Source organism: Arvicola amphibius, chromosome 1 (genome assembly GCF_903992535.2).
Source record: "Arvicola amphibius chromosome 1, mArvAmp1.2, whole genome shotgun sequence".
Lineage (NCBI taxonomy): Eukaryota > Metazoa > Chordata > Mammalia > Rodentia > Cricetidae > Arvicola > Arvicola amphibius.
The window spans coordinates 97,072,053-97,098,293 of NC_052047.1; positions in this window are offsets into that span (position 1 = coordinate 97,072,053).

Genomic DNA, 26,241 nt, shown 5'->3' on the forward strand with positions numbered 1-26,241 from the left:
ACCTCCACACTGCTTTCCAAAGTGGTTGCAAAAGTTTGCATTCCCACCAGCTATGGATGAGTGTACCCCTTACTCCACAACCTCTCCAGCAAAGGCTATCATTGGTGTTTTTGATTTTAGCCAATCTGACAGGTGTAAGATGGTATCTCAACGTTGTTTTGATTTGCATATCCCTGATTGCTAAGGAGGTTGAGCATGACCTTAAGTGTCTTTTGGCCATTTGAACTTCTTCTGTTGAGAATTCTCAGTTCAGTTCAGTGCCCCATTTTTTAATTGGGTTAATTAGCATTTTAAAGTCTAGTCTCTTGAGTTCCTTATATAGTTTGGAGATCAGACGTTTGTCTGTTGCGGGGTTGGTGAAGATCTTTTCCCAGTCAGTAGGCTGCCTTTTTGTCTTAGTGACAGTGTCCTTTGCTTTACAGAAGCTGCTCAGCTTAAGGAGGTCCTATTTATTCAATATTGGCCTAATGTCTGTGCTGCTGGGGTTATAAAACTATTTAATTCACAAATTGAAACTAAATAAAAGCTATTATATTAGTGATGACATCACCAAGCAGACTGATATTCAACCAATAGACTGACAAACCCAAGTGTTTTCTCTATACATGTTCTATATCTTTAAATCACTTCTGTCCTATTAGAGGCGATATTCACATTGACTTGATGTGGTATTATGAACAGGAACTCATAATTTGCAGGCCCTCTTAAGCTGAGGTGTTCTGACTCTGTATCACCAGTAGCTAAGCGGACACTAATTATTTTATCGCAGCATAATTTAGGACCTGAGAGGACCTGGAGGATAAAATGTATTCTGCTGGGTCAAATGGAAAGTTTTGAGAAAAAAAATATGGAAATAGGAATTTAAAGTGAAGGCTGTGTCCAGAAGGACACTCATTATTTTTTAATAATTAAGGATTTTCAGGAAATTACTTCCTGCAGGGTTTCTAAGGCACATGAATTATATCCTGCTTCCCATCTTCACAGCTTATTTTCAGTATGTCATTTTAACATAGATTGAAGAAATTTAGAATTTACTGTGAGAATTAGTCACTCAAATCTCTTGACAGTGAGATTTTCACTGTGGGACTGACAAAATACTTTTGAAGAAAGAGAAGACAGGAGAAAGATTGAAAGTGAGGCCACCAGAAGAAGGCACTGAAATTCATTAAGGAAACCTGAGGAACTGTACAGATACAGACATACTCTTGCAATCCCAAATAATCAGTCTTGTACACTACACACATACCAAAGTACAATGTGGAAAATATTACAATTGAGGTTTAGAGAAACACATCTGCAAATAAAACAAAATGGAAAATATTTCATATTTTCATAAAAATATCATATTATAATCGAGTATAACTATATTAGTTATAAAATAGAGGCCCCAGTGACACAGTTTGCCAACCAGAAGAATAAACTTCTTTGCTTGTCTTACAAATAAAAGCTCAGATTATGTATCCACGTGCCAAGGTTAAATGAGATCATGTTGAACAAACTATGAAAAATGAGCACAGTGTATAAGGAGCATTAGAGAAGACATTAGCGGGACCCTTACATAAATTGAAGTAGAAACTGCCCTAAATAGTAAACCAGCTGCACATACATTATCATTATGTAGAACTTTACATCACAGTAAGATTGAAATCACTTGTTCTTGTTGATCTTGGCCACACTCACAGGAAAACCACAGAGAAGTGTCTCATAAAATATTTAAATTCTGACTATTTCTGAGGCAGACAGATTAAAAGAAAGCATAAAAACTAGGATCTAGAAAGTTAATTCAATGGTTAAAGAGGACTTTATTGCTCTTTCAGAGGACCCAGATTCAGTTCCTAACAGCACATGACAGCTCACAGCCTCCTGTTCTTGGGGAATAATACCTAATTCCTGACTCCTCAGGCACTGTGTACATGCACATGCCCACACACAGACACAGAGACAGAGGGCAGACAGACAGACACACACACATACACACACACACAAACAATTCAAATTAAAAATAAATCTGAATGAGCATAAAAATAAAAAATAAATCACACCTGAGAAATTCAAACTAATAAATAATTCAAAAGTAATAAGATATCCCTTGCTACATTGCTTCTTTAGCTGGATTATTTCAAAATAGTTTAAAATGATTCATGAGACCTGAAGCTGTGCTCAGGTTTCTTGTAAATCCCTGGGTACCACGTGCTCTTCCTATGGTCATTTCAATAGGTTCATGTATCCCCCCAAATCAAGATTTGTTTCTGGTGCAAATGTACCTTGACTTTTTCCAACACATCCAAATACAAAAACAACATGCTGTACCCATGAAGCAAAGGAAAATACACTTAGTGGAAGTGTACTCATCAATTGATGAGGGAACCTACCTCCCTTTGTGATATCCTGAAATTATTTTCAATGTAAAGGCAATGAATGAGCTCATTCAATTGGATGTTGTAGGGAAAATGCTGCTACTTGGCTTCATATAAAGTATGATTTCTTGCCCAAAAGTCAAGCCAATGTCAGAGATCCTGCAGTTATCACTGTTGAGTGTTCTTGTCAATGGAAGCAACCTATTTTATGTCTCACCTCTTTTGTAGCTTGCTACTGAATTTCTCAAGCTTGCTGGTACTTAAGTATATTTAAAGCCATGTTTTAACTATGTCGAACTTTTGTTTATTTTCTAATAACAGAAGAAAAAGCTCTGGAGAGTTGGTTTCTTTTAAAACAGCAGTCAATCTTTCCAGGATACAGATGAAAGTTCATTTTCATCAAGCAAAAATGAAGAACACATATTGCTCCTACTGTGTTCACTGACAGGGACCTTCAGAGTGGATTGCAAACACTTCTCCTGAAAACCCCTTTGCCTCCTCCATCTCTGTCCTCTACACACAAATACACAAAGAGAAAGAGAGAGAGATTCACTTTTACTCATCATAATTCCCTCTCATCACTCACCCGGTAATAGCTAAAACATTTTCTAAGACATTTTTCCATGCTTTCTCTGTCAACATACAGAATGTCACTGAAATAAAATTGCCAGTTCATTATTGTGGGTAAAGAGATTTCTCCAATGGGTGCTCATTAGAGCAAGTTCGGCCACCATGTCTGTCTGTCTGGGGAAGAGCTCTGTGTAGGCAATGTCAGTTGATGGCAACTTTAAAACAATACACACCATGCCAAAGCTGACTACATTCATCAACACACAACTTTTGAACACTTTTTCATCCTTTTAATGAACAATTGAATTTTGACAGTCTATTGCTTGTCAAAATGATGATCCTATACATATGACTAAAAAATAAACCCCAAAATCTCAGTTGTGGAACTGACAGCTATTACCAAAAGCTAAGGGCGTGATTATTCTGTTAAAATTTAACACAAAGTGTTTCATGGTGTCATGCATTGTTAGCAAACACTGTTGCCAAACAGTATAAACTAATCCTGGAGTAATCTCCTAGGATCAGGAAGGAAGAATGCTACATTTTGGTGCTGGATGGACACACAATATACCCCAGTGCATTCTCCCAAGAGTTCTTTGTTAATCCGTCAAGCACTCACCAGGGGCATTGTAGGACTGTAACAATTTTCTAGTATGATGTGTAATGAATTTTGGCAGACATAAGTTTTTAATCAAAGGGTACCACACTCTGGGTAGCAGATGCCCAGAAGTCTTGAGGACTTGCATGGGACATGAATGCATTTTAAAGTTTTTCTGTTACTGTTATTACAAACGATGATGCTTGGCTTGGAGCACAGCCTTCTCCATGGATGCTGCTAAACCTGAACTCAGCATCCTCAACAGCTGTCAACATATCCTCTTTTAATGATGGGAACAGATCTTGAGAACTTTCAAGGTCTGATTAAGACCATAAATGATCTGTGACTGCAGCTACCCCAGAGCCATTATGTTTCTTATTAAATTAATGAAAAGGATCAGTTAAACAGAGGGCAGAGAGAAGATCCTTGCACTTTTAGTGGTTGTTGGGTAGAGTCCTGTTTTATGATATTGTCTTTTCTCAGTGCCCTTGCAAGAAGTTTGAGAGTTCAGTTCTTGTTGTCCAAGTTCTTGACAAGTTTATTACAGAGGCAGATTGAACCAGGTGGTCCTGGGGATCCTTCCTGTTTTATTTTGAAGACTAAAACCAACCATAAGGAATCATATGTAACTTTATTTTTAAATTTTATTATTATTATTATTATTATTATTATTATTATTATTATTATTATTACTGTTTGTTTGAGACAGGTTTCTCTGTTGCCTTGTGGCCTGTCCTGGAACTAGCTCTTATAGATCAGTGTTTTAGGAGGGCACTTGTTTGTTCTTAGATGCTCAGCCCTGAAATAACCACACAGAAACTGTATCAATTAAATCACTACTTGGCATATTAGTTCTAGCTTCTTATTGACTAGCTCTTATGTCTTAATTTAACCAATTTCTATTAATCTCTGTATTGCCACATGGCTATGGCTTACCAGGTAAAGTTCCTCTGTCATCTGTCTCTGGTGGGGCTACATGGCTTCTCTCTGCCTCCTCCTACTTTCTCACAGCACACAGTATAGTTTTCTCTGCTTACCTGAGTTCTGCCTTGCTTTAGGCCCAAAGAAGTTTCTTTATTAATCAATGGTAATCACAGCATACAAATTAGGCTGGTCTTGAACTCACAGAGATCCTCATAACTCTGACACTAAGTGTTGGCATTAAAGGCATGCACCTCCACCATCTGGCTCATATGTGACTTTATTTATAGAGGACTCTGAGGGTAAGTTAAATTCAGATACCTGTGTTTATGATGATAGGGGAAGTTGGAGGTAATTGAAACTACCAACATGTGTTTGATTTACACTATTTAGTCTGCAAAGACAGCTTGCTTTGAGCATCCTGTGATATCTCTATCATAGTGTATCACAGCATCCATCCTGAGACTAGAACAGGATCTTGTTTCCACATCAGATTTTAAGAGCTGGATCCTTCAACCTGTTCTTCCAAAGGAAAGGTCATTAGATAAACATATAATTCCATGTATCAGTAAAATTCGTATCTAGACATAGGGTATTCTAGTTTTTCTTCAAACACAGCTTGGGGAAGAATATGCTTATATGACTCTCAAGTCCTAATCACAGTCTCTCCTCAAGGGAAATCAGGGCAGAAACTCAAGCAAGAGCAGAGGCAGGAGCCATGATAAAACATTGCTTCCTGCCTTGCTCTCCAAGGTTTCCTCAGCTTGCTGTTATATAGCACCTGGGGCCAACTCTCGAGGCACCAAGCACAGTTGGCTGACTCCACCCACACTGATCATTAATAAAAAATATCCAAACAGACATGCCCAGAGGACAATCTGACAGAAGCTATTCCATAACTGAGATTTGCTTTTGTCAAGTGTATCTAAGTTGTGGTCAAATTGACATAAACTAACTAGTACACAGAATTTCTTTTTAAGGCAGTTCACATAAATTTTCCCTTATAAACTAAGGAGAAGGCCTGCAATCAAAGGTGAAGATCTATGAGCACTGAACTTCATGTCCTTAGTGAGAGGGCCCACTGGTAACATGAGAGACAAGCACAGAGACCCATCTTCTCAGTGCTCCCTGCTCACAAGCCCAAAAATAAAGTCTAAGATTGAGACCTGAACAACTTTACACATTTCCACACATCATCAAAGATCTAGATTGTCCTTATCGAGAACATTATCCAGAAAAAAATGATGGAGAAATATGAAAACATATACATAGTCCTTTATTCTGCAACCAGTCATAACCTGATCTGCAGATCAGTAATTTTTCACAAGTCAGAAAGAGGATATTTTTGCCCAGAACTAAATTTGATATTCCTTTTTCATATATAATATCAAATACAACACCAAAAATTATAAAATGCTGTACCACTTCTAACATTTTATGGGAAAGTATGACTTAGCTACATTTTCTTTCCTCTTTTCATTGAAAAAAATAGAGTAAAATGTTAGGTTTTATTAAAATAGTTGTTTATCTACAATAAAGAAAAGAATAAACTGATAAAAATGGAAAATTAATTTCTGTTTTAATTTCTACCTTTGTAAGTTCCAAAAATACACTTGCATAATAAGATGTCAGGTGCAATGTTCAGTCAATTTAAGCTCAGGCTATTGACAGTGCATTTCTTCCACCTGTACTCTTATTGAAACTACCACTGCAAGAGTGAAATGAGAAAAATCTCCATGGCAAGCCATGTAGACTGCCAGCTCCAGGGATATTTGCATAAACCCTCAGGGAATGTTTGCTTGCACCCTAAAATATTTGAAAACCAGGTGTTTTAAAATGTGCAGGAATCTTAATGAATTTTACATATTCTATAAAAGTGATAGAGAATCCTGATTGGCTACCAACAATTTAAAGCACAGAGAAATATAAAACTCTAGTTTTAAGTACATGGAAATTACTTGTTTAGGGTAAAGGGAGGTGGAAGTGGGAGGTGAGGCTGTTTTCCTTCCTTCGCTGACCTTCAGTGTAGTGTATGTAGGTGGTTACCTCACAGCTCTGTTCATCAAGGAAGCAGAAGACATGCTCCCTTTCATGTAGTGGTCTGAGGAGTGCTTAGAGAGAAATTATATACATGCTTCTATAGAAATATATTTATGTAGTATTAAACAGCAGGTGGCCAGGTCCAGCAAAACCGTCTTTTGTGTCCTGACAGTAGTATTTCTTCTGTTCTGAGAACATCTGTGTCTAAAGACAAAACCCAAATACATCTGAAATAAAACAAAATACATTCTTCATAGTATAAAATGAATGGAACACTAACCTCTAATGTCACTTTACTAATATGAATAAGAGATATTTTTCTGTCCCTCTGCAAAAAACAAAGGAAGGAAGGAAGGAAGGGAGGGAGGGAGGAAGGAAGGAAGGAAAGAAGGAAGGAAGGAAGGAAACAATGAAGGAAGGAAGGAAGGAAGGAAAGAAGGAAGGAAGAAAGAAAGAAAGAAAGAAAGAAAGAAAGAAAGAAAGAAAGAAAGAAAGAAAGGGAGGAAAGAAAGAGAGAGAGAGAAAGCAAGCAAAAGCAAATCAGGGCTTTGTACAATCTAGTTTCTGTCTCAGAATTTTGTCTGCACCAGGCAGGACTAGAGTGAAAGATACTAAAATAGCCCAAAGTGTTGACTTGTATTTAAATTGGATTCTGTGTGATCATTTCACATGATTACCAAGTAAAAACCTTGCAAACTTTACATATCTAAACTTTTTATATAGGGCAGTTTCAGAGTTCAAGAACTTATCAGTGCATTATTCTAAAGCAAATACTATGAAACATGCTGAAGCAAAGGATTCAGTTGTCCTATTTGCAAGGTGCAGTAACTTTCTGAATAAGTTTTTCTAATGCAAATCATTCTGGAAACAAACTTGTAATAAAATGATATGAAATTATGAAAGTAAGATCAGACAGGTCATTAAATCTGCATGTCATCCCAAAATGTACAATGCTGAATATTTCATTATTTGTTTAGCATATCTGCACTCCCTAAGAACCATGCAAACTGTTTCTATTACTGAAATTTTCTCCAAATTTGAAAGAGACCTAGATATTTATTTTTCATCTGTGAGACTTCAAAACTCTAGATTTGAAATAATTAACATGGAACTTTATCTAATTAAATCAGTGGAGGAGATTCAGCGATGCTCTGCTGTGTACTGGGATTAAGCGGCTGTCTCATTGAATTAAATAGAATGCATCTATCTTCCATGTACTTTCTCAGCCAATTTGTTTGATACACCATTTTGTATAGAAGGGAAATGAATCTTCCTTGAATAGGCAACAACAAAGCACTGTGGTCTTACTTTAGCTATCTGATCTGGAAGTCCATAAGCAACAACCATAAGCTGTGCTAGACTGTAAGAGAGTCAGATGCAAGTTTCCTCTCATCGAGCTGACCACACTTGCACAGCTAGATAGAAAAGCTATATATTGTCCTTCCACACATTAAGAAGAATCCAAGCATCAACATCAGCAGATGTTACTTCTTAAATCATACAAATAGAAAAAGATTGAAAGAAATTAGCCCGTCTTCTGATCCTTTAACTACTGTAAAAATGTATCTGCTCAAATAGTCTTTTAGAAATATGTGAAAACATGTCTACTTCATTAGGTCACTCATATTCTCTTGGTTATTGCCAAATAACTTGGGGGAACAAATGTCCTTTACTTCAGGTCATTTCTGAGAACATGTAGTATGAATGGAGTGAGTGTGAACTTGTAGCTTTAATTTAAAACCTGTTAAGATCTGCAAAGCTTCTGACTTAAAAACAAGTGCCAGGAGCTAGAGAGAGAGGCACAGCAGTAAGGAGTTCTTGCTGCTCATTCAGAGGATGAGGGTTCAGTTCCAGTTATTGTGTAGTATAGCTCACAACCATCTGAAACTTCAGCTCCCTTCTGGCTTCCATTTACAACACACACACACACACACACACACTTTACACATAAATAAATTATAAAGTATTTCTTTTTAAAAACAACACTGCACATTAGTGCTGGAGATGAGCAAAGAAGATGGCAGGGATATAAATGTAAACACATGTTTGAGATGCTCATCATTGTTAATGGCAGCTTTAAAAGTGAAACTTTACTAAGTATTTTTTTGATTTTTAAATTTTTCTTATTGATTTTATTGAGCTATACATTTTTCTCAGTTCCCCTCCCTTCTTTTTCCCTCCTCTCATGGTACCCATGCTCCCATTTTACTCAGGAGATCTTGTCTTTTTCTACTTTCCATGTAGATTAGATCCATGTATGTCTCTCTTCATTTTTTAGTAAATCACTGTATGTTGATTTTCCAGGGGCTACAAAACCTAAGAGACAAGCAACTTTCTTTTGAGTCTATTGTCTTCAATTGGGAATAAAGTAAGCTAACTTAATTACAGGTGACTTTTACTAGATTTTCATCATATTTAATAATATATCATGAATTTTCTGTTTAAAAAAGCTGAACTTGGAAGTATTTGGAAACTTTATTTAACTTATAATATTAAAACTTTTCCTTGGGTTATTGTATAGTAATCTTTTCCCCTGTTCCAAATTGTAAGGCAGGAAGGAATAATAAGTAAACATTGGTGGTCTTAAATGTCATTCCAGACCCAGAATCCAACTTCTGCTACACTGTTTTTTTTGCACTTCATCTCTTTTTGACATTTTAAATTGTTCTCTTACAGTGCTACTGAAGTTCAGTTAGATAACGTAAGCAAGCATGTGAAATAAGAACATATATGAAGTTTCTACTAGGAATGTAAACTAAAACATAGGCACTCCTCATCTGTTGTTGCAACTGACCACATGGATACAGCTTTCTCTGTGCAACCCTATGTACAGACAGACAGTTTGACATCCATCAGCCTCACAGAAGGTTGCTTACTTGTTGAATTACCTCGGGTCGAGAAATAGCCAGGCTAGGTAAAAAGATAAAACAATTATATTTTTATTTATTATAAAGGGCACACTCAAGACACAAGAACGAGAAGTCCAAGCTCAGCTGTGCTGCAAGGGAACCACACAGAGAGTGCAGCTGGGCCGTGCAGCATTTTTCTCAGGTCCCAGAAAGCAACACCTTAACTTGGTCCCACCTCTTAAAGATAATTGGTTGTCAAAGAGTCCCCATTACTCACTATGTCATTTTCTTTGAGCTCTGCTCTCTAAGCTTTTCATGTGACCAAGGCTGGACACATAGCAATGCTCTGGGTTTATCATCTATGAACTTAGGTTTAAGTCCAAACTCTTCTCTTCTTTATGTATATTCTAATGGCCTCAAAAGCTATTCTATTTATATCATTACAGAGTTGATTTGTCTATGCTCATGAGCTGTTCAAACTGCATTGCATTTTTAAGCCCCTGTTTGTGACCAAGCCTGCTTATGGTTTAAATTCCTAGCATTGATGCTCTACTATAAGAAGTATGGGGGAGGGACTTCAGAATGTATTTCAATAGTGGAAAGAAACTCGGGAGGCAATAAACTCCTGGGATTTAGGTTTTTCCTTCTATTTTACAAAGGGAAGGGAACCTAGAAGCTGTAATCCAAGCTTCCCACACTGCCTATTCTAAAGAATGTTTACAGACCACCTCTCAAATGACTCAGAAACTTCAAAGTCCCAAATCCTTGTTTCACCAGGATGCCGCTCTCTGAATCCAAAATTCTAGCTTCCAACTTTTTGCTCTTGAATTAAAAATGGAATCACTACTGTAATTATTATGTATTTGGTTTATTATTTTAAATGGACAGCATTGCTAATTAATTATAAGACACGAACTAAACCCTAGTAGACATAACATTCAATACAATCAGTATAAGATCTCAAAATGGAGAAAAATAATTTCTATCCACAGGAAGATTTGTTCAATAAATACTTCAGTACATGTGTGAGTCAAATAATAAAAGAAGTTGGGGGGGGCTCAGATCAGTGATTTCATGGAGCTGAATAACAATGAACCAAACCAAAACTGCTCTACCACTTAGAGGGTCTAAAGTTCAAATCTGCTCTTTTACCCTGGGCCAACTATGAAGTGAGATTATACCTGATAAAGAACCAAGGCAACTGGCTAACATTATGGTAAGGTATATTAAATCTCAAATTTCATATCACAGCTCTTGCCTTTGGCATAGTTCATTGTTATTATCATCAAGCACTGGCTACCTCAACTTTGGGTAATTAGTGCAGCAGGTTTGTGGGCCCAGATGAGTGTGCACAGAAGATACACTGCTCCTTGAGGCTACTTAGCTAAAACCTGAGAAGTTCATGAGTGAGCACACCTTCTTAGCTTGGATCACTAGAAATGTTGCTTTACAATAAGATAAAGGTCTTCTTTCTATAAGGGCAGAATAAATCAGTAGTCACAAAATAATGAAAAGATATTGTAGATGGGATTCACTACCTTTAGATGAATGTTTGGTCTTACTGTCAGCTTAACAGAACCCATGAGAGAAATCTGTGTTCACCATAGCTCCTGGCATATTCTCCACTATTATAACATACTTCCTAATATCTGGCCAAATGTGTCACAGAAACATGGTTTGAGTCACTTTCTGCTTCAGAACCCTGTTTAATTAAGTAAGAACCCAAATTATTCCAGATTACATGAACTCATTGTATTTAGTATGAAACAAAAGTTATTAACTCTAATGGAGCAAATAAAATCACAATTGTGAGATAAGGAATGTATATTTAAAGGAATCACGAGGGGAAACTGAATTATTTGTGCCATAGAAAGACAAACAAAGGCAGAAAGACTAAGAATGTGCAGGACAGAGAGCTCAGTCTCTTTCCTCTTGCTGTTAGCCAGCCCCTTGTGAGATTCTGCCCCTTGTCAGACCCCAGGTTCTGCTTGGTCTATGCTAGGCAAATGGAGAGAAAAAGGTTATAGAACAGAAAAATTTGGTCCACCAAGCAAGAGCTTGCAGTCTTTGCTGACCCAACTCCATGAACTTGAGTAGGAAGGAGTTCAGGGTGATAAAAGCGTGTGGGGAAGGAGGTATCTTGCTCCCTGGAAGGAAGTATTTACTATTATTGCATACAAAGGGTCAACATCTGACTAGTAGGCTAGGTGGGGAAGAATAGTGCATTTTGCATTTTCATTTTTATATTCAACATAGATGGTGTATTTTAATCTCTGAGACCCCAGAGTTAAAGTGACTCCTTGTACTAATACCTTAAAGTGGTGCCCTCTAGATGTGTGCAAGTGGTTGAACAATTGTATGGGCCAAATCATTTCACCTGAGGAAAGAGTAGAGAAATTGAAAGAATTTTAAGAAGCAAGTGAAAAATAATCCTGGCCTGTTTAACTCCAAGTGATTGTTAGGAAAAGTGTAAATATGTTTGTAAATCTGGGATAACAGAGGCAGAACAAACCAAGGGAGCCATATCTACAGACATATTTCGGTAGCAAAGATAACTCTTGCTATAAGGGAAATGGAAGCCATTTTATGCTGACTGTGCTCTGACATTTTATGGATGGTAGAATTTGTGAGGAATGATATCACCTAGGATGTTTATCTGAGTAGGTTTTTGAGTCAGTATTGACAATATTTCCACTTAAATTCAAAGTGATATCTTGGAGGACAGCCTTTCACCTGGAATGTCCACTGTCTTCTGAACCTCACTTCACAGTGAGGAACCACCTTCCTAAAATCATCTAATGTGAATTACATTCTGAGCTCTCCTCAGATATTCTGGCCTTAACACTCATACTGTGGTCACTCAGCTCTCCTGGGTCTACAAAAGCCAAAACACTTTGTAGAATTTAGACACCCTTAACGTCATAGTACTTAAGCTAGTTCCTTACAAGTAAACCTTGATTTGTGTATAAGCATGCTTATTTGTGTATATAAAAGATTCTGTGTATGTACATATGTATCTACTAATAAGCAGAGTACTCATATGTCTTAACTTATGCAGCTTATAAGAAGTTATCATAGTGAATGACACTTAAAAGCAAAATGAACTTGTTTCTCACCATCCTGCAGGGCAGGTTATCCATCAAGGTGATAGCAGATTTGGTTTTTTGTGAGAGCCTTTGTCTTGTGTCATAGGAAACTGTTTTTTACCTGTGTCCTCATGTCAAAATGGAGAGGGAGAGTTCTGACTTCTCTTTTTGTAGACACCACTGAATCCTAATGTGATTCTAAATATAGTACTCGTGAATCTCTGAAGATAAAACCAGGGAAAGCTGTAGAAGGAAAAATTTTGGAAGTCACCTGTCCCCTGTCCCCAGTGTCATCATGACATCAGTAACTTGCCTACATGAAAAGCAGACCTCATCACCATCTAGATTCCTTTAGTAGCATGGTAGAAAAAATATGTCAAACTGAACCATTACTATAAGAGAGTTTAGGCTATGGCATGGTGCCCAAAGTATGTCAGTTGTCCCTAGTGATATTTAAAGTGCAAGTCATTTGAAAGAGAAGAAAAAGTCAAAGGATAATTTCTCTGGTCTATGCTTATCTTCCTGATTACAGGCCTCATGGAAGGACACTATTCTGAGAACCTTGTCCAAGAGTTTCAATTTCCAGGAAAGAGAACTTGTCAAAGGTACAGAGAAGAGGATCCATTCATCATCTACACTCTGTCTTCTCTCCTGCAACATCCACTCCCCTGCTTTCAGAGTAAGGTGGTTTGCAAACTCATACATGTTCAGATTTTGTGGACATTCAGTCTTTTTCCTATGGTGCTCTTGTGCTTGCGATATTAAATCTAACTTGCATGAATGCATTTATTTTTTCAATATATTGCAAGTTTCTTTCTTTAATTAACCTACAAAACTCAGTAGGGAAAACAATGTCAATTCTCGCTAACATTATTTGCATTTTTTTACCCATGATGGCCATGATACACATATTTTTACTACCTAATCCTTGTTTACTTCGCCACATCATCAGCTATTATTTGGACATGATAAAATGTGCTTAGACATATCACCATAATTAGGGCTTGAATTTACACTGGGTTATAGCAAGATCAGTGTCTGCAGACAGCATTGTCTACAAGTGGCTCATGCTCTCCCACTTTCTGACTCTTAGATCATAATGCAAGAGGTTATATTTCCAGGAATCCTTTTTTTTTATCTTATGGTTTCCATGCAAAACACAGGGTGCTAAGTGAAATTTGAATTTCAAATAAATGAGATCTATTCAAGTGTGTAGTGTGTCATGCAATGCCACCGCTAGGTAATATACAATAATATTTTATCTGAAATTCAAGTGTAAGTGGCTGTGTGTGTGTGTGTGTGTGTGTGTGTGTGTGTGTAAACCTGGCATCTCATCCCCTTCTACACTATCATTTTGGGGGTGTGTGATCTCTCTAAGGCACATGTCCATCTTCAGGGTGCCAGCTCACTATCTGTACACAATGTTCTGATCTGCCTCCCTTGTTGGACATCTACCCTGAAAGTGGGTTTTGCGCTGTGCTCCTTTGCATACAGTGATCGACACACCAGTAGAGGCTCAGCACTAATCCTGATCCTTAAGTGAAAGGAAAGCCACTGATGATGGGTTTGGGCTCAGCCTTGGCTCTCATCTATCACATTCTGACTTAACTCAGGCTGTTCTCTGTGTGCATAGGAGAAATGTGAAAATTTTTCATGTCTTTTCCCTGAGGAGAAAAGTCTGGGCCTATTGTTCACTCTCGGGCCTATTACTTGCTGCTATTCCACTCTGAGAGGATTCAGAGCAGCTGGATGTCAAAAGGCTTTTTAATCATTTTCTACCAACTCACCATGAAAAGGATATTAGTTTGTTTCGGGAAAAATCTTCTGTTCACTTATAGTGAGTGTTATAAATGTTTTTCTTCCAGAATAGGAAAAAAAAAGAGGCAAGAGTTTGTCCTGCTTTCAGATTTCAAATGCCCCCTCCACCTCGTGTATGTGCGTATTTGTGGGGACAGAGGACTTTTCTCAAAGGCACCATAAGCATCTGTTTCCACATGACAAACAATTTCTTCCCCAGATTTCTCTAACCTTATTCTCTGGCAAAACAGCTAATAAACATACTTAGAATTAATTATTTATCAGTTTCTTCCCTATAAATGATTTATAATAGACAATATTGTTATTGTACAGTATCATAGTGATTTTTCATTTTTTTAATATGAGGTCAAATATAGAACTTAGATGTATTCTTTATCATGTATTTACTTCTTGAGACCTTTATTGATAAATAGTTTTCTTTTAAATTCTTTGAGTTATAGAATATGTTTTGATTGCATTCAGCCCTCGCCAAATTTCTCCCAGGACCACCTCCCACTTCCTGCTCCCCCAACATTGTAACTACTTTTCTCTTCTATATCAAGTCTCATTTGTGTTGCCTATGTGTTCCTCTATGTGCAGTCTTCCACTAAAGTGTGATCAACCTACCAAGGACAACAATCTTAGAGAATATCATCGCTCTCCCAGTGGCTATGACTTGTGTGTCCTCAGCCAGGTGTCAGACTCCATGACCAGCTGGTTGGTACTTACTGAGCTTGCATGGAGCTTATGTATGCTGTCATAGTTACAGTTAGTTCATATAACAGCTTCTCTGTTGTATCCAGAGGGTAATATTTCTTTCTGTGTATTCATCCATCATCTCTGGCTCATAATCTTTCTATCCACTTCGACAGTGCTGCCTGGAAATTGGGAGGAAAGGATGTGATACAGATGTCCCATTTTTGGACTGAGCATTCTGCACATTCTTATACTTTGCACTTTGGACCCTTGTGGGTCTTTGTGTTAAACACCAAAGCAAAGTTAAGCTTCTCAGATGGATCTTGAGAGATTCATTAACCTATTAGTCATCAGCAGTCAATTTAATACTATCTCCATGTGTTAGAATAATGGGAAACGCAGTCACAAATATAAAAAACTTTGCTATATTTATAATGTTACTGCCACAGTGTTCATACATGAATGTAATTGCCTTTCTTATACAGGAGAGATAACTGTCTGTGGCCTGGTGAATTCCCCGCTACAGTGAAGCAAAATGAAAGTACACTCAACATATAATTTCCCACAGCCATGTTTTGCTGTCCAAGTTTTGGGAATGGAAATAAGTGAAGTTCAAAAATGCCAAGGTTTCCTGCTCGAGAGCATGCATACAGCTAGGAAAAGGTGATACTGATATAACTTCATATCAGCATGACTTCAGAATCCAAACTCCTTCCCAGCTCATGCTGCAAACTCAGGGCCATCACCTTCTCAGAGTGAAGAAGATGAGCCACACTGCAGGACTGTTAGTGTCCCAGTCAACCCACAGGTACACATAAAGCTTCTCTTCACAACATCCCAAAGAGCAGAACATTCCAAAAACCCTCAAGAATTGTTATAATAATGTTTTTATAATAATGTTGTTATAATAATGTTTTTATAATACTCAAGGCCAACAACCTTAAGTGGTCCAGCATCTCAAAGGTCATTGGCTGATGGAATTTCCCCCAGCAACTCTCTTTTTTGTCTAAATAAGAGAATTCCAAACCCAATACAAAACAATATACAATAAGAACAGATATAAAGTACAAAATTAGAATTACAACCAGCATGAACAATATTAAGCAAGAAACATGCTAAATGTTTACTATCCTAAGGAGTCTATGTCTTGTATTAGATATGGCCTGGCTAAGTCATTAGAGGAAAGTACCTATGACTATCTAGTCTTCAACCCAATCAAGGATATGAGAAAGTAAATAATATTACTTGAGTAAACAGGAAGTGCAATCAGATAACATCCAAAATATGCAAAAAATGACAGAGACAACTCCCTACCTGGGTAGTCACCCAAAGACTTATTTGCAACATTGGAGTCCATAAGCCACACCCTTGTGGCAATATAGAGATTAAAAAATGGGTTAATTTAAGATATAACTGCTATCTAAAAATATGTTTGAGCCATTGGCCAAACAGTGTTGTAATAAATATAGCTTTTGTGTGATTATTTGAGTCTGAGCAATCGGGAAATGAACAAACAGAATAGTCTTTGACTACAAAATGGTGCCAATGTGGGCAACTACATCCACATGAAATCTGAGAGATCTTGGGATGTAATTCTAGGCACAAAAGAACAGACTGAGCATGGCTTTTTGGTAGCAGCATTATCTCAGGTGGGTTCTGTTGGCTAAAGGCAAGCACATCTCATTTAAGAGAGGCTTCCTGACTCAGCTTTAGCTGCAAAAATCTTGCACCTCACTTAAGAGGCCCCACCACCAAATACTTAAATGGTGTTTATAAGTAGATTATAGCATGCTTCTTGGTGGTGATAGGGACCTTGAAACTCCATGGAGTTATGGCAATAAACATGGCTTCTCTCAGCACTTCTACCATGAAGCTAGACTCTCAGAAAGCTAAAGAATGGAATGGATCCAGTCATCAAAGCCATGGCTTTAATCCTAGCCATATTGTTTAGGAAATTAAAGACTCATGTGGTCAGAAATAGAAAACTATACATTAAAGATAGATTCAGATAAATAAAAAAACATTTATTATTCAGATGAATAATAAATGGTTTGGGTGTGTTTAAAAATATATGTAGACTTGGAAGAAAAAAGAAAAAGGACAAAGTCCTTTAAAAAAAGAAGGAGAGTAGTTGGGTATGGTGGCACACACCTTTAATTCCAGCACTTGGGATTAAAGAAGCAGGCAGATATCTGTGAGTGGAGCCATGGGCAGAGATAGACATGTTGAACCTTTGCTGGTAGGCAATGAACTCATGGTGATGCACCAAGCAGTAATTTAATGAGTACAGTTTCTGTGTAATTATTTTGGGTCTAAACAGATTGGGTGGCTGGGGACCAACAAGTGGCTCTCCCCTCCAAATATAACATACAGTACCCAGATTCTCTGCTTGTTTTCCATCTTTATGGAACTTTATTTTAAACTCTATTTCTTTTATTTTTATTTTTTTTTGGTTTTTAGAGACAGGTTTTTCTCTGTCTACTTTTGACTGTCCTTGAACTCACTCTGTAGACTAGGCTGTTATTGAACTCACAGATATCTGCCTGCTTCTTTACATGCTTTCTTTTTCCTATTGTACAATTTGTTCTTCTTTGTAAAAACTCAGGTGTTCAGAGGTGTGAGGATTAATATCAGAGTCTTCTAATTGATTTCCATTGATCCACTTGTATGGTTTTATGTCAATAACAAGCTGTTTTTATTAATATTGTGTAGTGAGGAGGCGAACAGCGGGCTGTATTCCCACCCGGCTCCCAGCTGCCTGGCTAGTTTATGCCCCGAAATATTTACATGGAAACTGTATTCTTTTAAACACTGCTTGGCCCATTAGTTTCAGCCTCTTATTATCTAATTCTCACATTTTGATTAACCCATTTCTGATAACCTGTGTAGCTCCATGAGGTGGTGTTTTACCGGGAAAGATTCAGCATGTCTGATCTGGCGGCTGGCTCCATAGCATCTGCCCCAGAGAGGTCGGTCTGACTAACTTCCCAGCATTCTGTTCTGTCTACTCCACCCACCTATGTTCTAACCTATCAGGCCAAGCAGTTTCTTTATTAATTAACCAATAAAACAGCAGATAGATAGAAACACTCCTACATCAATATTGCTCTGTAATACAGCTTGAAGTCAGGGATTGTAATGCTTCCAGAAATTTATTACACAGGAGTGTTTTGGCTATTCTGGGATTTTTGTTTTACCATATGAAGTTGAATATTATTATTTCAAGTTCTATGAAGAATTGTGTTGATATTTTGATGGGGATTGTATGAAATTTGTAGATTGTTCTTGATAGGATTGCCATTTTTACTATATAGATTCTACCTATTTAAGAGCATGGGAGATCTTAACATTTTTCTGATATCTTCTTCAATTTCTTTCTTTAAAGACTTAAAGTCCTTTTCATACAAGCTTTTCACTTATTTGGTTAGAGTTACCCCAGGGTAGTTTGCCTGCTTTCTTTTTGAGCCTGCTTATTATTTGTGTATTGGGGGGCTTCTGATTGTTTATAGTTAATCTTGTATCCCCTCACATTGCTGAAGATGTTTATCAGATGTAAGAGTTTCTTGGTTAAAAACAAATCATATGGAAAAAAGAAAGCATATTTAACAAGTGGTTAAATATAACTGGATATCAACATGTAGAAGAATGAAAATATATCCATATCTATAACCATGCACAAAAGTCAAGTCCAAATGAATCAAAGACCTCAACATAAAGCCAGCCACACTGAACCTTATAGAAGAGAAAGTAGGAAATAGACTTGAAGGCACAGGAGACCTCTTCCTAAATATAATCCCAGTAGCACAGACACTGAGAGAAACAGTTAATAAATGGGACCTCCTGAAACTGAAAGCTTCTATAAAGCAAAGGACATGGTCAACAAGACAAAATAACAGCCTATAGAATGGAAAAAAGATCATCACTAACCCTACATCAGACAGAGGTCTGATCTCTAAAATACACAAAGAACTCAAGTAATTGGTCACCAAAAGAACACATAATTAAAAAAAAGTACAGTCCAGACCTAAACAGAAAACTCTCAACACAGGAATCTAAAATGGCTGAAAGACACTTAAGAAAATGTTCAACATTCTTAGTCATCAGAAAAATGCAAGTCAGAACAACTCTGGGATTCCATCTTATACCTGTAAGAATGGCAAAGATCAAAAACACTGATGAGAACTTATGCTGGAGAGGTTGTAGGGAAAAGGCAACACTTCTGCATTGCTGGTGGGAATGGAAGTTGGTTACAGCCCCTTTGGATGTCAGTGTGGTGATTTCTCAGAAAATTAGGAAACAACCTTCGTCAAGATCCAGTAAAACCACTTTTGGGTATATATCCAAAAGATGCTCAATTGTGCCATAAGGACATGTGCTCAACTTTTTTCATAGCAGCATTGTTTGTCATAGCCACAACCTGGAAACAGTCTAAATGCCCCTTGACTGAAGAATGGAAAAGATAAATGTGGTATATTTACACAATGGATTACTATACAGCAGAAAAAAATAGTATCTTGAATTTTGCTGGAAAATGGATGGAGCTAGAAAACATTGTTTTGAGTGAGGTAACCCAGACACAGAAAGACAATTATTACATGTACTCACTCATAGGTGGTTTTTAAACATAAAGCAAAGAAAACCAGCATACAAACCACAATCCCAGAGAACTTATACAAAAATGAGGACACTAAGAGAGACTTACATATATCTAATCTACATGGGAAGTAGAGATAGACAAGATTCCCTGAGTAAATTGGAATCTTGGGGACCTTGTGGGAGGGTTGAAGGGGTGTGGGGAGAGGCGGGGGGGGGAGCAGAGAAAAATGTAGACCTCAATAAAAATCAAAAAAAGAAAATAAAACATTTAGATAAAGAAAAGGCATATGGAGACATATAATTTGGGGTTATTATATATAAATAGTATTGTATTTAACATGCATATAAAATAATTTTGACTAAATATTAAGTGTTCAGAATAATGATTTTTAGGTCAATTATATCAACTTTAATATTTTTGAGTTAACTGCAATTATGTAACAAATTTTAATTATTTAGTGAATTACAGTAAAATAATATTTACCACTGAATATAAACTATATTTTCATTTGAGAGGCTCTCAATAAAATATAGCTTCCTTCTTATTTTTTCTACCCATCAATTCCAATTTCTTCTGCCCATATATTCTTGGCTGTGACTACTTGCACTAGTGCAGTTGACACACCAGAACCTGCATTTGCCAAGAAAACTGACTCTTACTTCCAGCAGCTATCAATTGCCAATAGTTATCAATTGGAGGGTACATGGATTGTAACAGACAAGGCCTTATATGATTATAAGGAAGCCGTGTTTTCCAGACACAGCTGGGCAGCTGCACATGCTTACTCACATTGATTGCAACAATATGCACATGACCTGTGCAAGATCATGCAAACAAAACCCCATAATGGAGGGGGTTAGGCTTGCACAGTATTTCTTAATAAGGTAATTATAGAACAATATTGTAACAAATCAAACCATTTTTAACATCTTGTCATCTTTAGTTTGAGAAACTGACAGATACAATTGCATATTTAAATACAACTAGAAATAATTTTGACTTTGATTTCCTCTCCAGGAAATTAATGAGATATGTCTCAAACTAAAATGATCAGGTAGGTCAATTGGGTTTACTTTATGTGAACATTGGTTCTACTTTTTCCATTTTATGTTTTAGTGAAAGTATGTGCTCAGATAACATTAATGTCCTAGGAAAATTTGTGTTTTAATTAATATTCTTATACTATAAAAATAGAAGTGGGATGGAAAGATAGTGTAAGTTAATAGCACTTACACTTCTCCAAATGTACCTTAGATTTGATTGTCAATACACAAATTCAGCAGGTCACAATTACCTGCAACTCCAGGGTCTGGGAATCTGACACACTCTTCTGGTGTAAGCAGGTACATGGATACAGGTGGAATACACAAACACATACATATTCGTAAGAAGAAATGTTTTAACAAATGACAGGAGGGCTTTTTCATTTGTTTTCTGATGTCTGATCCTTCCCAAGATAATTCAGGTTCCTATCATTTCCTAAATTCAGGAACTGTGTGTGTTTACTGTCATGAGTCACTCCCAAACTTTGAATTCTCATGCTTGCTGTGTGGTTTCAATGGGAATACCCCCTCTTTTCTGGCTTACATATTTGAATGTTTGGCCCCTGGTTGATGACTGTTTCATGAAGACTAGGAGGAAGGGCTTTGATGGAGGAAGTGTTTCACTAGTGGCAGGCTTTTGCGTAATTGTATAATTGTATGGAAGTACAACCACTTGTTACATGCTCATATTCAAATGATGGTCTTAGATTTCTACAAACAAACAACTGACTTGGAAAACATTCTTAGTGAAGTCTTAAAAACACTCTAATCATGACTTCCTGGCATAAATTCAACCCTCAAGTCTCAACAAATCAGTCTTCAGTCTTGAGAACAGACTCTACTGTTAATTCTTGTCAGAGCTCAGGGACAAAGTCTGATACAATATTTACTGTTGAGTTTCCTTAACTAATGGAAGCAAAATGTTCCATTGTTGTGATGCCAATTGTTGCTGAGATTTATTTGAGGTTATATAGATGACAAACTGTGACCCAGGAAAGACATACCATTGAAAATTCCCCTGTGAATAAAGATTTTTGATCCCTGCAGAAGATAGAAAGAAAATTAGTGGTATACTCTGAGATCATCTCAACATGCTAGCTTTTAATTGTACAGATGTTTCAAAGAAGTTTGATGAATTTTCCTCCACCAGAGAAAATGATGAATCATTAACAGAGTAGGCTCAAAAATGTTTAAGAGTTTGGAGACTGTAAAAATGACTTGGTATCTAAGTTGCTATGTTGCAATTTACTAGTATTAACAAAATTAGGGTTAGGATTCAATAAAAGTAATATTTATCAGATATCAGCACTGATTTAGAATAAGTATGTGAGCTTATCCAGTGTGTATGGATGTGTTAATATATGTAATCATAACTATGTATATGTAGATACTTGTATACCTGTGTATGAACAAAAGAGAGCAACCTTGACTATCATCCTAAGGAACCATCCTTACTGTTTCTCTCTTTTGAGACAGAGTCTTTCATTGGTCCAGAACAGTCTGTATAGGCTAGGCTGACTGTCACCATGCCTCAGAGATCTGCATGTCTTCGCCTCTTCAGTCCAGGGTTTATAAACATGTAGTGCCACACAAAGATTTGTCCTTATATATGGTTTCTGGGGATCAAACTTAGGTCTTTATTCTTTCTATCTTATCAGCTCCAAATATGAATAGATTACATATATATATATATATATATATATATATATATATATATATATATATATATATATATTATGTTTAAAAATAAAGTAAAATGTAAACCCCAACATATTTTAATGAATCATACTAAAATTATTTAGATTTAAGTCTTTAGAGGAGAATATATGCAACCCCTAGTTTTAAATGTTTTCTCCAGAAGAACTTTTGTAAAATTATTCAGTGACACTGTCCTGTATTCAAGCAACTGTGATAAGACTGATATATTATTCTACAAAGCCGATTGGTGTAATTTTCTGAACTTCAAATCACTGGAAAGATTTTGTATAATAATTTGAACATGAAAAAGAAATTTTGAGAAAGTTTTAGAGGCTGAACCTTTCCAATTGTATTCATCACAATCTCCATCCAGCCCTTATTATTTCTAACCCCTGTGCATTCATTAATGGTTGAGTGAACATCCAGCTATTTCACATAAAATTGTCTCTGAAATCCTATTTTTGCCATATTTAATGTCACCTTCCTTAATATGAGATGGAAAAGGTATACAGAAAGAAATGCTGATACTACTTCTATGGCTTTTCCTGCATCCAACTTCTAAAGGAGAGACAAGAAGACTGTGTGAGGGGTCAGTTGGCTTTAGGGAGGTCCTCAGGGCCTTGCTCATCAAAGGTCCCATCCTGGCTGCCCTCAGCTCACTCCTGATTCTTCCACTGTGGTCTTGTGTCATCAAGATTACTACATATGATTGATGCATTACCTTTTTAGTTATACTCCTTTTTGTTCTTTGGCCTTTTCTTCCAAATGTATTTGAGAATTTAGAATGAAAAAGCATTTGTGTTAGACAAACTGAAAGAAATGATTTCAAATTTGCCTCTTCCAGGCCTTCCACATACCAATATTTAATACCTAAGACATCAAATTTAAAATTATTATATAGAGGGCCTAAGATGTACTTAGCCTCACAGATGTATTTATATATTCATATATCAGGTTAGTTATATATTATATATTAGTATTAAAAACTAATTAGTATATGAATCATTATACATATGAGAGATTAGACACAGAAGAAAGTGACTGTCAAATTGCCAAAATAGGTTGAGCAGTCTTTGAAATTTCCTGCTTCATGTAAAAGTCTGCTGAATATTATGGTCCAGTAGGCTGAAGATAAATGCCTTAATGGTACAGAAAAACTTTGGGTGACTGTCCAGGCAATGAGATGTCTCTGTCAATTCTAAAGTTTTGGAAGCTGCTTATAATGCACTTCCTGTTTATTTAGGTAATATTATATCCTTCTGGAGTCTTTGATGGAGTTGAAGAATTCATAGTTACAATTTTCCTTAGTTATTATAAAAGATAAAGTAGATATAAATATTATAATTATAATTCTTGTTTGATACCTGTTTTGTTATATGTAATTTTACTATGTTAAAGTTAAAACCTTTCTTTTTATTTAACAGAAAAGAGGAGGTGATGTGGGAGTCCCCTTTGTGTTGTGTGATTACCATTAATGAATAACAAAACTGCTTTGGACCTATAGCAAGGCAGAACTTAGGTAGGCAGGGAAAGCTAGTCTGAATGATGGGAGAAAGGAGGGTAGAGCCAAACAGATGCTATGGAACCATATCTAGAGTCAGACATGCTGAATCATGAATCATGCAGGTAAGCTACTGTCATGTGGCAATACACATATTAATGGAGATGGGTTAAATTAATATGTAAGAGTTAGCCATTAAGAAGCAAGAGCTAATGGGCCAAACAGTGATTTATATAATATAGTTTCTATGTGATTATTTTGGGGCTGAGCAGCTAGGAACCAACAATTGGCTCATTCCCTCCAACAAATTTTTAAGAACTTACAGAGTTCATTATTTTATGAAATTATCTTGATTTATTCTAAAACTTAAACTTTCTAAATTCTGTATTCATTGAAATATGAAAATTCCCCAGAGATTATTATATACTCAGTTTACTTAATTGCTAGATTATTCTGTGTGTTTACATATATCACATGTCATCCTGATTTTAAAAATATAGTCTTGTGCTACTGCAGCAATTGTATGTGTATCTATGTTTCTCTGTGGAATGTGACACATGAAAGCAGTATTGTAGGCAGAGACCACTCATTTGTTTCCCAACCACCTAGACCCGAATAATCACACAGAAACTGTATTAGTGACAACACTGCTTCACCAATGACTTAGGAGTATTTTTAGCTAGTTCTTACATCTTAACTTAACTCATTTCTATTAATGTGTGTATTGCCACGAGGATGCAGCTTACCGGTATGTTCTGGTGTCTGTTTCCTTCGGCAGCTAGATGGTGTCTGCCTGATTTTGTCATCCATTTATCTACTATCTATCTATCTATCTATCTATCTATCTATCTATCTATCTATCTATCTATCATCTATCTATCTACTATCTATCATCTCTCTATCTATCTATCATCTATCTATCTATCATCTATCTATCTATCTATCTATCTATCATCTATCTATCTATCATCATCTCTCTATCTATCTATGATCTATCTATCTATCTATCATCTCTCTATCTATCATCTATCTATCTATCTATCATCTATCTATCTATCTATCAGTCTGTCTGTCTGTCTGTCTATCTATCATCTATCTATCTGTCTGTCTGTCTGTCTGTCTGTCTGTCTGTCTATCATCTATCTATCTATCTATCTATCTATAATCTATCTATCTATAATCTATCTATCTATCTATCTATCTATCTGTCTGTCTGTCTATATATGTATCTATTCGAATCTCCCACCTGACTTTACTCTCAGTCATTTGCTGAAACAGCTTTATCCATCAACCAATAAAAGAAGCACACGTACAGTAGGAATCCCACATTATAGTATGATAAAATTGACATAACCAAGGCTCACTTTCAAAGAGGTGTTTGGATTATCAGAGATTACATACAGCTATGAAGGGCTAAATGAATGAGAAAGTGCCATGCAGTTTTGAAAAACCAGTCACACACACACGCGCACACACACACGTAAATGTATTTATGAATAAAATACAATAAACAAAAAATGATTATGAATTTGAAAAAGTGTAAGGAGGCTTGGAAGAAAAGAGTGGGAAGGGGAAAATGTAATTTTATTATAATTCCATAAAGTAAGAGAAATAATTTTCATAAGCTAATTTTATCAAAACATCACCCCAGCTGAGGGGAAATTATAAAAAGTTTAAAGAATGATAGCATTGAAACATTAATGTTAACAATGCATTTAAAATAAATAGTCTTTTCCCATATCATCTTGACATCTTTTCGAGATCTTGGTCACAGTTGCATTTCCTGTATATTGTTGGAAAACTTAGCTTTTGAAGCTAATTACTCTTTGTATTGTATTTATGCTGTTACTCAGAACTTGAATAAATTTTCATATTTCTTTTAAAATTACCTTATGAAAAGGTAGTTTTGTATTCATGCCATTGCTCATTTCTTCATGAATGTTTGTCAGTAAATCCAAGAATTTTAATGCATAGAAGCAGCAAGCAGAGTTTCATGGCATTTTGCAGAAGGTTGGAAAAGAAAACAGTAACAAAAAATACACTACAATAAATTCTTAGAGAAACTCAGGCATATTAGGTATATATTTATTTCATCTAATACATTTTAGAGGATAATAATGAGCAGTAAAATAAGAATATATAGTAAAACTAAAAACAAACTGCTACACACTGGTGACAAGAGCAAACATTACTGAAGCCTGATGGAAGTCAGCATGACAATTCCTCTGAGTCTGAAAGTAGAGCTACCGTAAGAGCCTAGATACTGCTCCACACTCCATGCCTTGTGCACCAAGGCTGCTCTTCTCAGGAGCTGAACAACGGAATCAGCCTAGAGACCCTTCAGTGATAAGTGGATGAAATTAAGTAAATTATATGTTTTCTAAAATGTGTTAAGATAGAGACTAGCATGTGAAGTCATACAAGCTAGACTCAGAATGGCAATTATCACATTTGTATCACATGAGGAACACATACTAATTTAAAATAC